This window comes from Triticum dicoccoides, chromosome 7B, assembly GCF_002162155.2.
Source record: "Triticum dicoccoides isolate Atlit2015 ecotype Zavitan chromosome 7B, WEW_v2.0, whole genome shotgun sequence".
NCBI classification, from domain to species: Eukaryota; Viridiplantae; Streptophyta; class Magnoliopsida; order Poales; family Poaceae; genus Triticum; species Triticum dicoccoides.
The window spans coordinates 257,237,127-257,248,801 of NC_041393.1; positions in this window are offsets into that span (position 1 = coordinate 257,237,127).

Here is an 11,675-nt window from a genome sequence, read left to right on the forward strand (position 1 = left end):
GAATACTGTAGGAGTGCTTTGGGTGTACCAAATGTCACAACGTAACTGGGTGACTATAAAGGTGCACTACAGGTATCTTCGAAAGTGTCTGTTGGGTTGACACAGATCGAGACTGGGATTTGTCACTCCGTATTATGGAGAGGTATCACTGGGCCCACTCGGTAGTGCATCATCATAATGAGCTCAAAGTGACCAAGTGTCTGGTCACGGGATCATGCAATACAGTACGAGTAAAGTGACTTGCCGGCAACGAGATTAAACGAGGTATTAGGATACCGACGATTGAATCTCGGGTAAGTAACATATCGTCTGACAAAGGGAATAGTATACGGGGTTGCTTGAATCCTTGACATCGTGGTTCATCCGATGAGATCATCGAGGAGTATGTGGGAGCCAACATGGGTATCCAGATCCCGCTGTTGGTTATTGACCGGAGAGCCGTCTCGGTCATGTCTGCATGTCTCCCGAACCCGTAGGGTCTACACACTTAAGGTTCGGTGACGCTAGGGTTGTATGAATATGAGTATGCAGCAAACCGAATGTTGTTCGGAGTCCCGGATGAGATCCCGGACGTCACGAGGAGTTCCGGAATGGTCCGAAGGTAAAGAATTATATATAGGAAGTGCTGTTTCGGCCATCGGGAAAGTTTCGGGGTCACCCGGTATTGTACCGGGACCACCGGAAGGGTCCCGAGGGTCCACCGGGTGGGGCCACCTATCCCGGAGGGCCCCGTGGGCTGAAGTGGGAGGGGAACCAGCCCCTAGTGGGCTGGTGCGCCCCCCCCTTGGCCCCCCTGCGCCTAGGGTTGAAAACCCTAGGGTTGGGAGGGGCACCCCACTTGCCTTGGGGGGCACTCCACCCCCCTGGCCGCCGACCCCCTTGGAGATCTGATATCCAGGGCCGGCGCCCCCCCTGGGGGCCCATATAAAGGAGGGGGGAGGGAGGGCAGCCGTACCTAAGTCTTGGCGCCTGCCTCTCCCTGCTACACCTCTTCCTCCTCCCGCAGTAGCTTGGCGAAGCCCTGCCGGAGTCCTGCTGCATCCACCACCACGCCGTTGTGCTGCTGGATCTTCATCAACCTCTCCTCCCCCCTTGTTGGATCAAGACGGAGGAGACGTCACGCTGACCGTACGTGTGTTGAACGTGGAGGTGCCGTCCGTTCGGCGCTAGGATCTCCGATGATAGGATCACGACGAGAATGACTACCTCAACCCCGTTCTCTTGAACGCTTCTGCACACGATCTACAAGTGGTATGTAGATGCATCTCTCTCCTATCACTTGTTGCTTAGATGAACTCATAGATGGATCTTGGTGAAACCGTAGGAATTTTTTTTATTTTCTGCAACGTTCCCCAACAAAAACACGAGAGTTTAGAGCTTGACTCAAAGACGCGAGAGTCCGAGCTTGCCTCGGCACTTGAAAGTGCCAAATCTGCCAAGGCCGAAGCCCAAAAAGCCCTCTAGGAGATTGAGGCGATGAAAAAGATAGCGGCGGGTAAGGCATTCTTTATGCAAAGCAAGCATGTGAAAGTGAATTATCTGTTACTTACCTGATTCCGAAGCTCTCCAGGAGCGTTCGCAGATCTGCCCCGCAGTGCGTCCGATGCTGCCGCGTTCTACCGAGCCGAGGAGGGGAGTTCGACGGAGAAGGTGTTCTGGTCTCAGTATGCTGAGGCTGGTCACCTGGTGCCCTTGAGCGACCAGCTGAAGCAGCTGATCGAGCTCCATAAGGTGGCCGAATAGGCCATGAAGGGCCTCATAGTTCGGCTGTGGCCTAAGGAAGCCATGCCTGGGAGCTACTTCAGGCTGGTGAGGCGGCTGGTGGACGCCTGTCCATGGATTGAAGTCATCAAGCGCTCCGTCTGCATCGAAGGTTCCCGTAGGGCCCTTGCCCGTGCTAAAGTGCACTGGGGCAAGATGGACGCTGAGAAGCTTGTGACGGACAGACCACCGCCGGGCAAGGAGTATCGCAAGCCCGAGATGTATTATGAGGGCGTCCTGAAGGGTGCCCGCCTTATAGCGGGTGAATGCTCCAAAGATGTAATTTTTGAGTAAACTCGCATTTGTTATCCTGTACGCTGAAAACTTGTTCATATGCGCTAAGCAACGCTTGTGAATTTAAAATATTACCTTCTGTGCGGCCGTTTATTAAATTTGAGAGATGGTGAGTCGTCGGCTTCTACCCCCTTGCCACGAGTGCTGGGGTGTTCGGGATAAACTTGAGCGCTCTTTTTCCCATTCTTGGGTCCTTCGAGGGAGGCGCTCAACGCAATGAACGAGGCAACCGGACTATAATGCTTGAACACTCTCACTTAGCCATAGAATTCTATAATTTTAAATTTCGGCGAAGCCCCTGGTATTCGGAAGACCGAGTTCGGGGCGCTATCCATGCCTGGCCGGAGAAAGCCGACTCTTCGCTCTAAGCGGCATAAGTCTTTAGGGACTCGAAAACCTCTCGAACAGCGACCGGCTCTCGCCCTATCATGACGGTCAGTTTTAGCTTTCTCCACTGATGTGCTTAACCCAGCTCAACCGGGGCACAATCGCAGTGGTTCTCCCAGTGCTACCTTAGCCGATATAACGGAACGTAAGGTATCAAAACATGGGAGCCGGGCAAACCCAACTATTGACCCAAGACATGATTCGGAGCCGATGCATATAATGCTATAAGTTCGGGGTGCCGAACTTGTGAAAGTGTTCGGACTTATCACACCATATTTTGGGGTATTTAAGCCCCTGGTGTATTTGGCCGTACCAAAGTGTACGGGTGCAACATGTCATAAGTGAACATATATAGATAAAAAAAGGAATGCAATAATAAGCAGAAGCTATGTATTGTTTATTTAAAAAGGCTGCGGTAAAAGCAGAACGATATAAATAGTGCGATAAGCAATAGATGGGACTATTTGACCTGTCCCCCTCCAGGGGCAAGCTGCGGGATGATATGTGAAACAAGTATATTGCTCGTTATAGAGACCACCTGGACACTCGATGTAGCTTTCTGCTTCCCTGGCTGTTGCATCGTGTGTTTGGCGATTCTACTGCCGGACATGGCTTCTTGAGAAAGGAGTCCTGAAAGTAAGTGAAAAAAGAATGACACAATCGGCAGCCCCTGGTGCAGTTGAGCCGCATTCTGGGCCTTCCGTGGTCGTGCCCCTCCCCCTATGCCCATGGTATTTCCAGAGCGTAATTATGTACGCGTAGTACTGGTTTCGCAATTTTGCGAGGGCTGGGGTTGGGGCCGCATTGCTACGCGTGCTCGGGACGTGCCAGGTGGTCTTGTTGTAGGTTACTCCGGGCGCGCTTGACGGTGTCCGGACGTTTAATGGCCGAACTCGAGAATTGCCTTGAGAGGCTGCTTTGTACTTCCGCCGCGAGGGCCGCCGTATGCTCCTTCGTTTGGAGAGAGCGTTCGGTGTTTCCTTTGACTGTAATGACTCCTCGAGGGCCTGACATCTTGAGCTTGAGGTATGCATAGTGCGGCACCGCATTGAACTTTGCAAATGCAGTTCGTCCGAGCAGTGCGTGATAGCCGCTACGGAACAGGACTATGTCGAAGATTAACTCCTCGCTTCGGAAGTTATCCGGGGATCCGAAGACCACTTCAAGTGTAACTGAGCCTGTACAGTTGGCCTCTACACCTGGTATGACGCCTTTAAAGGTCATCTTTGTGGGTTTAGTCCTTGAGGGGTCTATGCCCATTTTGTGCACTGTATCCTGTTAAAGCAGGTTCAGGCTGCTGCCGCCGTCCATCAGGACTCTAGTGAGGTGAAACCCGTCAACGATTGGGTCTAGAACCAATGCGGTGAATCCGCCATGGCGGATGCTAGTGGGGTGGTCCCTTTGATCAAAAGTGATCGGGCAGGAGGACCACGGATTGAACTTTGGGGCGACTGGCTCCATCGCATATACGTCCCTTAGTGCACGCTTCCGCTCCCTTTTGGGTATGTGGGTTGCGTATATCATGTTCACCGTTCGCACTTGTAGGGGGAAGCCCTTCTGTCCTCTATTGTTCGGCGGCCAGGGCTCCTCCTCGTTGTCGCTATGCAGCCCCTTGTCATTGTTTTCGGCATTTAACTTGCCTGCCTGCTTGAACACCCAACAATCCCTGTTGGTGTGGTTGGCTAGTTTTTCGGGGGTGCCGTGTATCTGGCACGAGCGATCGAGTATTCGGTCCAAATTGGACGGGCCTGGAGTATTTCTTTTGAATGGATTTTTCTGCTGACCGGGTTTAGAGCCTCTAAATCTGGCATTGACTGTCATATCCTCAGCATTATCGCCGTTAATGCGGCGCTTGTGCTTGTTGTGACCCGACCTGCCGTTGCTGTCCTTGGTATCCGAATTACCAGGGCTCTTGGTCTTGTTGTTACTACGAGCTAGCCAGATGTCCTCTCCTGTGCAAAAGTGGGACATGAGTGTTGTGAGGGCTGCCATGGATTTCGGCTTTTCCTGTCCTAGGTGCTGGGTAAGCCACTCGTTGCGGATGTTATGTTTGAAGGCTGCAAGGGCCTCTGCATCCGGACAGTCGACGATTTGATTTTTCCTGGTTAGGAACCGTGTCCAAAATTGTCTGGTCGATTCATTTGGCTGCTGAATTATGTGGCTTAGGTCATCGGTGTCTGGTGGTCGCACATAGGTGCCCTGGAAATTGTCAAGGAATGCGGATTCTAGGTCCTCCTAGCAACCAATTGACTATGCTAGCAAGCTGTTAAGCCAATGCCGAGCTGGTCCTTTAAGCTTGAGAGGGAGGTATTTGATAGCATGTTGATCATCACCGCGGGCCATGTGGATACGAAGGAGATAGTCCTCGATCCATACCACAGGATCTGTTGTGCCATCATATGATTTGATGTTTACGAGTTTAAAACCCTCAGGGATTTGATGATCCATTACTTCATCTGTGAAGCATAGTGGGTGTGCAGCGCCCCTGTACTGGGCTATATCACGAAGTAGCTCAAATGAGCTTTGTCTGCTGTGTTCGGCTCGGCCGGATTTGCTGTATCCGGCATGACGATTATCGTCACGTGTAGTGAGGCGCCCACGCGATCCGTAGATTGATCTTGTTTGCCTTGCCTTGTCCTCCAATATATCTCACAGGTCTAGTGCATTTCCCCGTGCCTTTGTACTTTTTGAGCGATGTCGGGGTGCGGCTTGAGTGGAGGGCCGAGAGGCCTCTCTGTCACGGCCACGAGGTGGCTGGTCGGCTGCATCATGCGCTGGTGATGTAGGTTTGGGTGCTTCCTCCTCTAATCGGGGTAGCAACCTGCGTTTTGGGTAGCTCTTGGAGGGGCGTTCGAGTTCATACTCTTCGGCCGCAAGGACTTCAGTCCATCTGTCAGCTAGCAAATCTTGGTCAACTCTAAGCTGTTGCTGCTTTTTCTTGAGGCTGCTTGCTGTGGCCATAAGCCTGCGTTTGAAACGCTCCTGTTCGACGGGATCCTCAGGCACGACAAATTCGTCGTCGTCGAGGGTTGCCCCGTCTTCGAAGGGAGGCATGTAATTATCGTCCTCTACCTCTCTGTCTGCCGCTCTCTCATGAGGGCTGGCTTCTCCATCCTCCTGCGCCGAATCCTACTGGAGGGGGTTGTCTTCGGCACTTTCCGGGGTGTTATTGTCTCCCGTGCCAGAATCACCGTTTTTGCTGTGAAGGGGTTTAGAGCGGCGCCGCTGACGCCGGTGCTTAGGCTGTTTCTTGGAGGGGTCATCCTCCGTTGTTCCCTCGCCATTCCCATCTTTTGGGATGTCCACCATGTATATGTCGTATGATGAGGTGGCCTTCCAGTGCCCTGTAGGCGCTGGTTCTTGGTCGTCTCCTACATCATCATCCATACCGTCGATGTCTTCGGAGTCGAAGTCGAGCATGTCGGTTAAATCATCGATAGTGGCTACGAAGTGGGTGGTGGGTGGGCTTTGAATTTCTTCGTCGTCCGCATCCCAACCTTCCTGACCATAATCCGGCCAGGGCTCTCCTGATAAAGAGAGAGACTTTAGCGAATTCAGGATGTCGCCAAAGGGCGAGTGCTGAAAGATGTCTGCGGCAGTGAACTCCATGATCGGCGCCCAATCAGATTTGATTGGCAGGGGCGTGGAAGGTTCGGAGTCCGGAGAGGAGTCCGGCACCTTGGAGTCACAAGCTTCGCAAAGGACAGGGTTGGTGTTCGGCTCGGTCGCCGTAGAGATAGCAGCCCCAAGGCGGTGTCCAGCCACCCGTCCTCGATCGGCGCAGTCGGCTCCGAGCTAAGGGTCGGAGCGGACACTAGTGCGGCCTCCAGGGCACTGTCCGGCGGCAGAGCTAGATCATGCCCATCGTGACAGTGCGGCACGCTTGGCTGTCGCTCGAACCCGTCAAAGATCAAGTCTCCGCGGACGTCAGCCATATAGTTTAAACTTCCAAATCTGACCTGATGGCCAGGTGCGTAGCTTTCGATCTGCTCTAGATGGCCAAGCGAATTGGCCTGTAGTGCAAAGCCGCCGAATACGAAGATCTGTCTGGGGAGAAAAGTCTCACCCTAGACCGCATCGTTGTTGATGATCGGAGGAGCCATCGGACCTAAAGATGACGACACAGAGGAACTCTCAATGAAAGCACCAATGTCGGTGTCAAAATCGGCAGATCTCGGGTAGGGGGTCCCGAGCTGTGCGTCTAGGCAGATGGTAACAGGAGACAAGGGACACGATGTTTTTACCCAGGTTCGGGCCCTCTCGATGGACGTAAAACCCTACTCCTGCTTGATTAATATTGATGATATGGGTAGTACAAGAGTAGATCTACCACGAGAGCAGAGAGGCTAAACCCTAGAAGCTAGCCTATGGTATGATTGTTATTCGTGCTATGGACTAAAACCCTCCGGTTTATATAGGCACCAAAGAGGGTTAGGGTTACACAGAGTCGGTTACAATGGTAGGAGATCTACATATCCGTATCGCCAAGCTTGCCTTCCATGCCAAGGAAAGTCCCCTCCAGACACGGGACAAAGTCTTCAATCTTGTATCTTCATAGTCCAGGAGTCCGGCCAAAGGTGATAATTCGGCTATCTAGACACCCCCTAATCCATGACTCCCTCAATGGTATTCGGACACCGGAAGTGTTTCGAAGGGTACCAGGTACATATCATGTCACCGGAAGGGGTTCCGGGCACCCCCGGTAGTATTCCCACTTCCTTCCCTCTCCCGCTCTTTCCTTCTCCCTCGGTTAAATATGGTAGGAGGTGCCACTTGGGGAGGACCCCAAGTAGGATTCGACCTACTTGGGGTGCCTCCTGGAATCCTCCGCTCTCCCTCCCACCTATATATATATGTGTGTGTGTGTGTGGGGGGGGGCGCCCTAGCACACCCGAGACAATTGCCTAGCCATGTGCGGCGCCCCCCTCCACCATTTACACCCCCCATATTTTCGTAGTGCTTAGGCAAAGCTTTGCGGAGATCACTTCACCATCATCGTCACCACGCCATCGTGCTGACGGAACTCATCTACTAGCTCGACGTCTTGCTAGATCAAGAAGGCGAGGGACGTCACTGAGCTGAACATGTGCAGAACACGGAGGTGTCATGCGTTTGCTACTTGATCGGTTGAAGCGCGAAGAAGTTCGACTACAACAACCGCGTTGTGAAACACTTCCGCTTACGATATACAAGGGTGCATAGACACACTATCCCCCTCATTGCTATGCATCTCCATGGATAGATTATTGTGTGTGCGCAGAATTTATTGTTTTCCATGCAACGATTCCCAACAAATATAAGACACATTAAGTGGAGAACACCATCCGCACTTTCGAGCAGCTGATGGATGAGGACAGGTACAAAGTGGTCGAGGTTCGACCTCGAGTATACCGGTGGTCATGCCAGGCATGACCAGAAGGCCGCCATCGCCTAGTTTTGCATGCGCCATAAATCCTCGTCTACCATTTTACTGCCTAGCCACGACGCATTGCGAATGCTTCACCAGATCTGTCAATAGCCCGACTACAACTTTGCTACAGTGGACACCACCAACGATTAATAGGTGCTCCAAACTTTGGGCATCGCTTGCCAAAAGTAAGTGATGGTGTGATACGTCTACATCGTATCTACTTTCCCTAATGCTTTTGCTCATGTTTTGGACTCTAACTTGCATGATTTGAATGAAACTAACCCAGACTGACGCTGTTTTCAGCAGAACTACCATGGTGTTGTTTTTGTGCAGAAATAAAAGTTCTCGGAATTGCATGAAGCTTTTTCAAGAATTATTTTGGAATAAATAAAAATACTAGAACCAAGAACCACTTGGGGGGGCAGCTGCCCACTAGGCACCAGGGCACACCACCCCCCTCTAGCATGCCCTGGTGGGTAGTGGGGCCCACGAGGCTTCACTGACCCTAATTCCAATGCTATAAAATCCTGTTTTTCTATAAAAAATAGGAAAGGAAGTTTCATCACGTTTTACGATACAGAGCCGCCGCCACCTCATGCTCTTCATTGGGAGGCAAGACCTGGAGCCCATTCGGGGCTTCGGAGAGGGGGATCTTCAGTCTTTGTCATCATCAACCATCCTCCATCACCAATTTCATGATGCTCACCGTCGGGAGTGAGTAATTCCTTCGTAGGCTTCCTGGACAGTGATGGGTTGGATGAGATTCATCATGTAATCGAGTTAGTTTTGTTAGGGCTTGATCCATAGTATCCACTATGTTCTGAGATTGGTGTTGCTATGACTTTGCTATGCTTAATGCTTGTCACTAGGGCCCGAGTGCCATGATTTCAGATATGAACCATTTATGTTTTCCCCATTATATCTATGTTCGTGATCCGATCTTGCAAGTTATATGCACCTGCTATGTGTTATGATCCGCATACCTCAACGTGGCAATAATTGGGATTCTTTCCGGTGATTACCGTAGTTTGAGGAGTTCATGTATTCACTATGTGTTAATGCTTTGTTCTGGTTCTATATTAAAAGGAGGCCTTAATATCCCTTAGTTTCCTTAAGGACACCGCTACCACGGGAGGGTAGGACAAAAGATGTCATGCAAGTTCTTTTCCATAAGCACGTATGACTATTTACAGAATACATGCCTACATTATAATTATGAACTGGAGCTAGTTCTATGTCACCCTAGGTTATGACTGTTATATGATGAATGTTATCCAACATTATCACCGATCCAGTGCCTACGAGCTTTTCACATATTGTTCTTGCTAAGTTACTATTGCTATTGCTACTGTCACAACTACTACAAAACTACTGCTACTGTTACCGTTACTATTGTTACCGTTACCACCGCTATCAAACTATGATATTACTATGCTACTAATCACTTTGTTGTAGATATTTCATCTCCTGGTGTGGTTGAATTGACAAGTCAACTCCTAATACTTACAAATATTCTTTGGCTCCCCTTGTGTCAAATCTATAAATTTGGGTTGAATACTCTACCCTCGAAAATTGTTGCGATCCCCTATACTTTATTTACCGTTTGCCTCTCATTTTCATCTCCCCCACTTAAAAGTTTTACAAAAATACAAAAACATATTTCGTTCGCCTTTATCTTGTTTGATATTTTGTTTGCTTGTAATCTTGTTTGCATAGTCACGATGTCTCAAGAAATTACAAAATTGTGTGATTTTTCTAATACTAATAATAATGATTTTATTAGTACTTCGATTGCTCCTCCCACCGCTAGTGCGGAGACTTATGATATTAATACCGCTTTGTTGAATCTTGTTACGAAAGAACAATTTTCCGGTAATCCTAATGAGGATGTCGCATCCCATCTAAACACTTTCGTAGAATTGTGTGATGTGCAGAAGGAAAAGGATGTGGACAACGATATTGTGAAATTAAAATTATCCCCGTTCTCTTTGCAGGGTCATGCAAAAAATTGGTTTTCATCTTTGCCGCGAAATAGTATTGATTCTTGGGACAAGTGCAAAGATGCTTTTACTACTAAGTATTTTTCTCCCGTGAAAATTATTTACCTTAGAAATCAAATTATGAATTTCAAGCAAATTGAGCATGAACATTTTGCACAATCTTGGGAAAGGATGAAACTAATGATAAGAAATTTCCCTACTCATGGTTTAAATTTGTGGATGATCATACAAATTACTTTGGCGGGATTGAATTTTGTCTCCAGAAATCTTTTAGATTCCGCCGCGGGTGGTACTTTTATGGAGATTACTTTGGGTGAAGCTACTAAATTGCTTGATAATATCATGGCAAATTATTCACAATGGCATACTGAAAGAGCACCTACTAGTAAAAAGGTTAATTCTGTTGAAGAGATTAGTACTTTGAGTGACAAAGTTGATGCACTTATGAAATTGGTTGCTAGTAAAAATGCTCCTATTGATTTTAATGATGTGCCTTGGTATCCTTTGATTGAGCAAAATAGTGATCCCGTAGATGTGAATTTTGTATGGCGAAACAATTTTAATAGTAATGCTGATAGAGGTAATTTTAATCCTAGGCCATTTCCTTGAAATTTCTCTAATAATTATGGTAATTCCTATGGCAATTCTTATAATAATAATAATAATAATAATAATAATAATAATAATAATAATAATAATAATAATAATAATAGGATGTCCTCTGATATTTAGAACAATATCAAAGAATTTATTTGTCGACGGTCTGGGAACCATGGTACCTAGACTTGCCTGCCTGTGGCCCACGACGTGACTCCTTCAATGGCCTGGTACGAACCACCTCCAAGACCATCAAGACAAGACCCTCACGAGGGGCCAAGCCTCGCGAGGCAGACGACACCCAGACCTCCCGAGGGAGAAGCCTCCCCAAGCTGCCTCCTGAGGAGCGGAGATTTCTATGCAGGTACCCAGTCTCATGAGGCTGCCGTGACGCAAGCCGTGACGACCATGGCCAGGCAGACGCCAGCAGACACAGAAGGCACAGTTTCTTGTTTGGTGCTAAGGGGGCAAGCGCAGGTGTGGGTTCTTGAGGAATCTAGCAAAGGTTTCCATTCCGGTGCAACGAGACCAAGGCCGCCACAACGGATGTCATCACCGAGCCCACCGCTGCATCACGACCAGAAGCTTTGGAGGCGAAGACCACCTTTCGTCAGGATAAGTGTACTAATTGTCCCCTTTCAAATTGGCCACTGTGGGATCCCTTCCCGCCTATGTTTTGGGGGAAAAGGACCGAGGCCACTATAAGTATAGGTTAGCCACCACCGTAGAGGGGTTCGACTCATTCCCTCACTCCCAAACCTCGCGAGGTTGTTCATCCCTTGTACTAGTTCATTCATAGCCCCTCGTGAGGCCAATCAACTACAAAGTAGGAGTAGGGTCTTACACCACAAGGTGGCCTGAACCTAGGTAAACTGCCATGTTCATCTTCTTCCTCACCTTCACGCGAGTCCAACTAGGCTAGGCTGTGGGGCGATGCATGGGGAAGCTTGAGAGGTTGAGTTCTTCGTACACGCCCCAGATTTCGAACCTTTCTTGGGTCCGCGGAGCCCTGAATCCAACATTTGGCGCGCTAGGTAGGGGCGTGTCGAAGCTTCTTTCCATCGCTCACTCTGCCGCCGTTCCGTCGCTCCTATGACCGACGCTCGCCGTGTTCATGCCGAGCGTCGGGCCGCTCGTGTCACTCAGACGACACCTGTGGGCAACGGAGCTCCTCGCTGCTCCGCCTCCCCGGTGGCTAACGCCGCCACTAACCCTGCTGATCACGA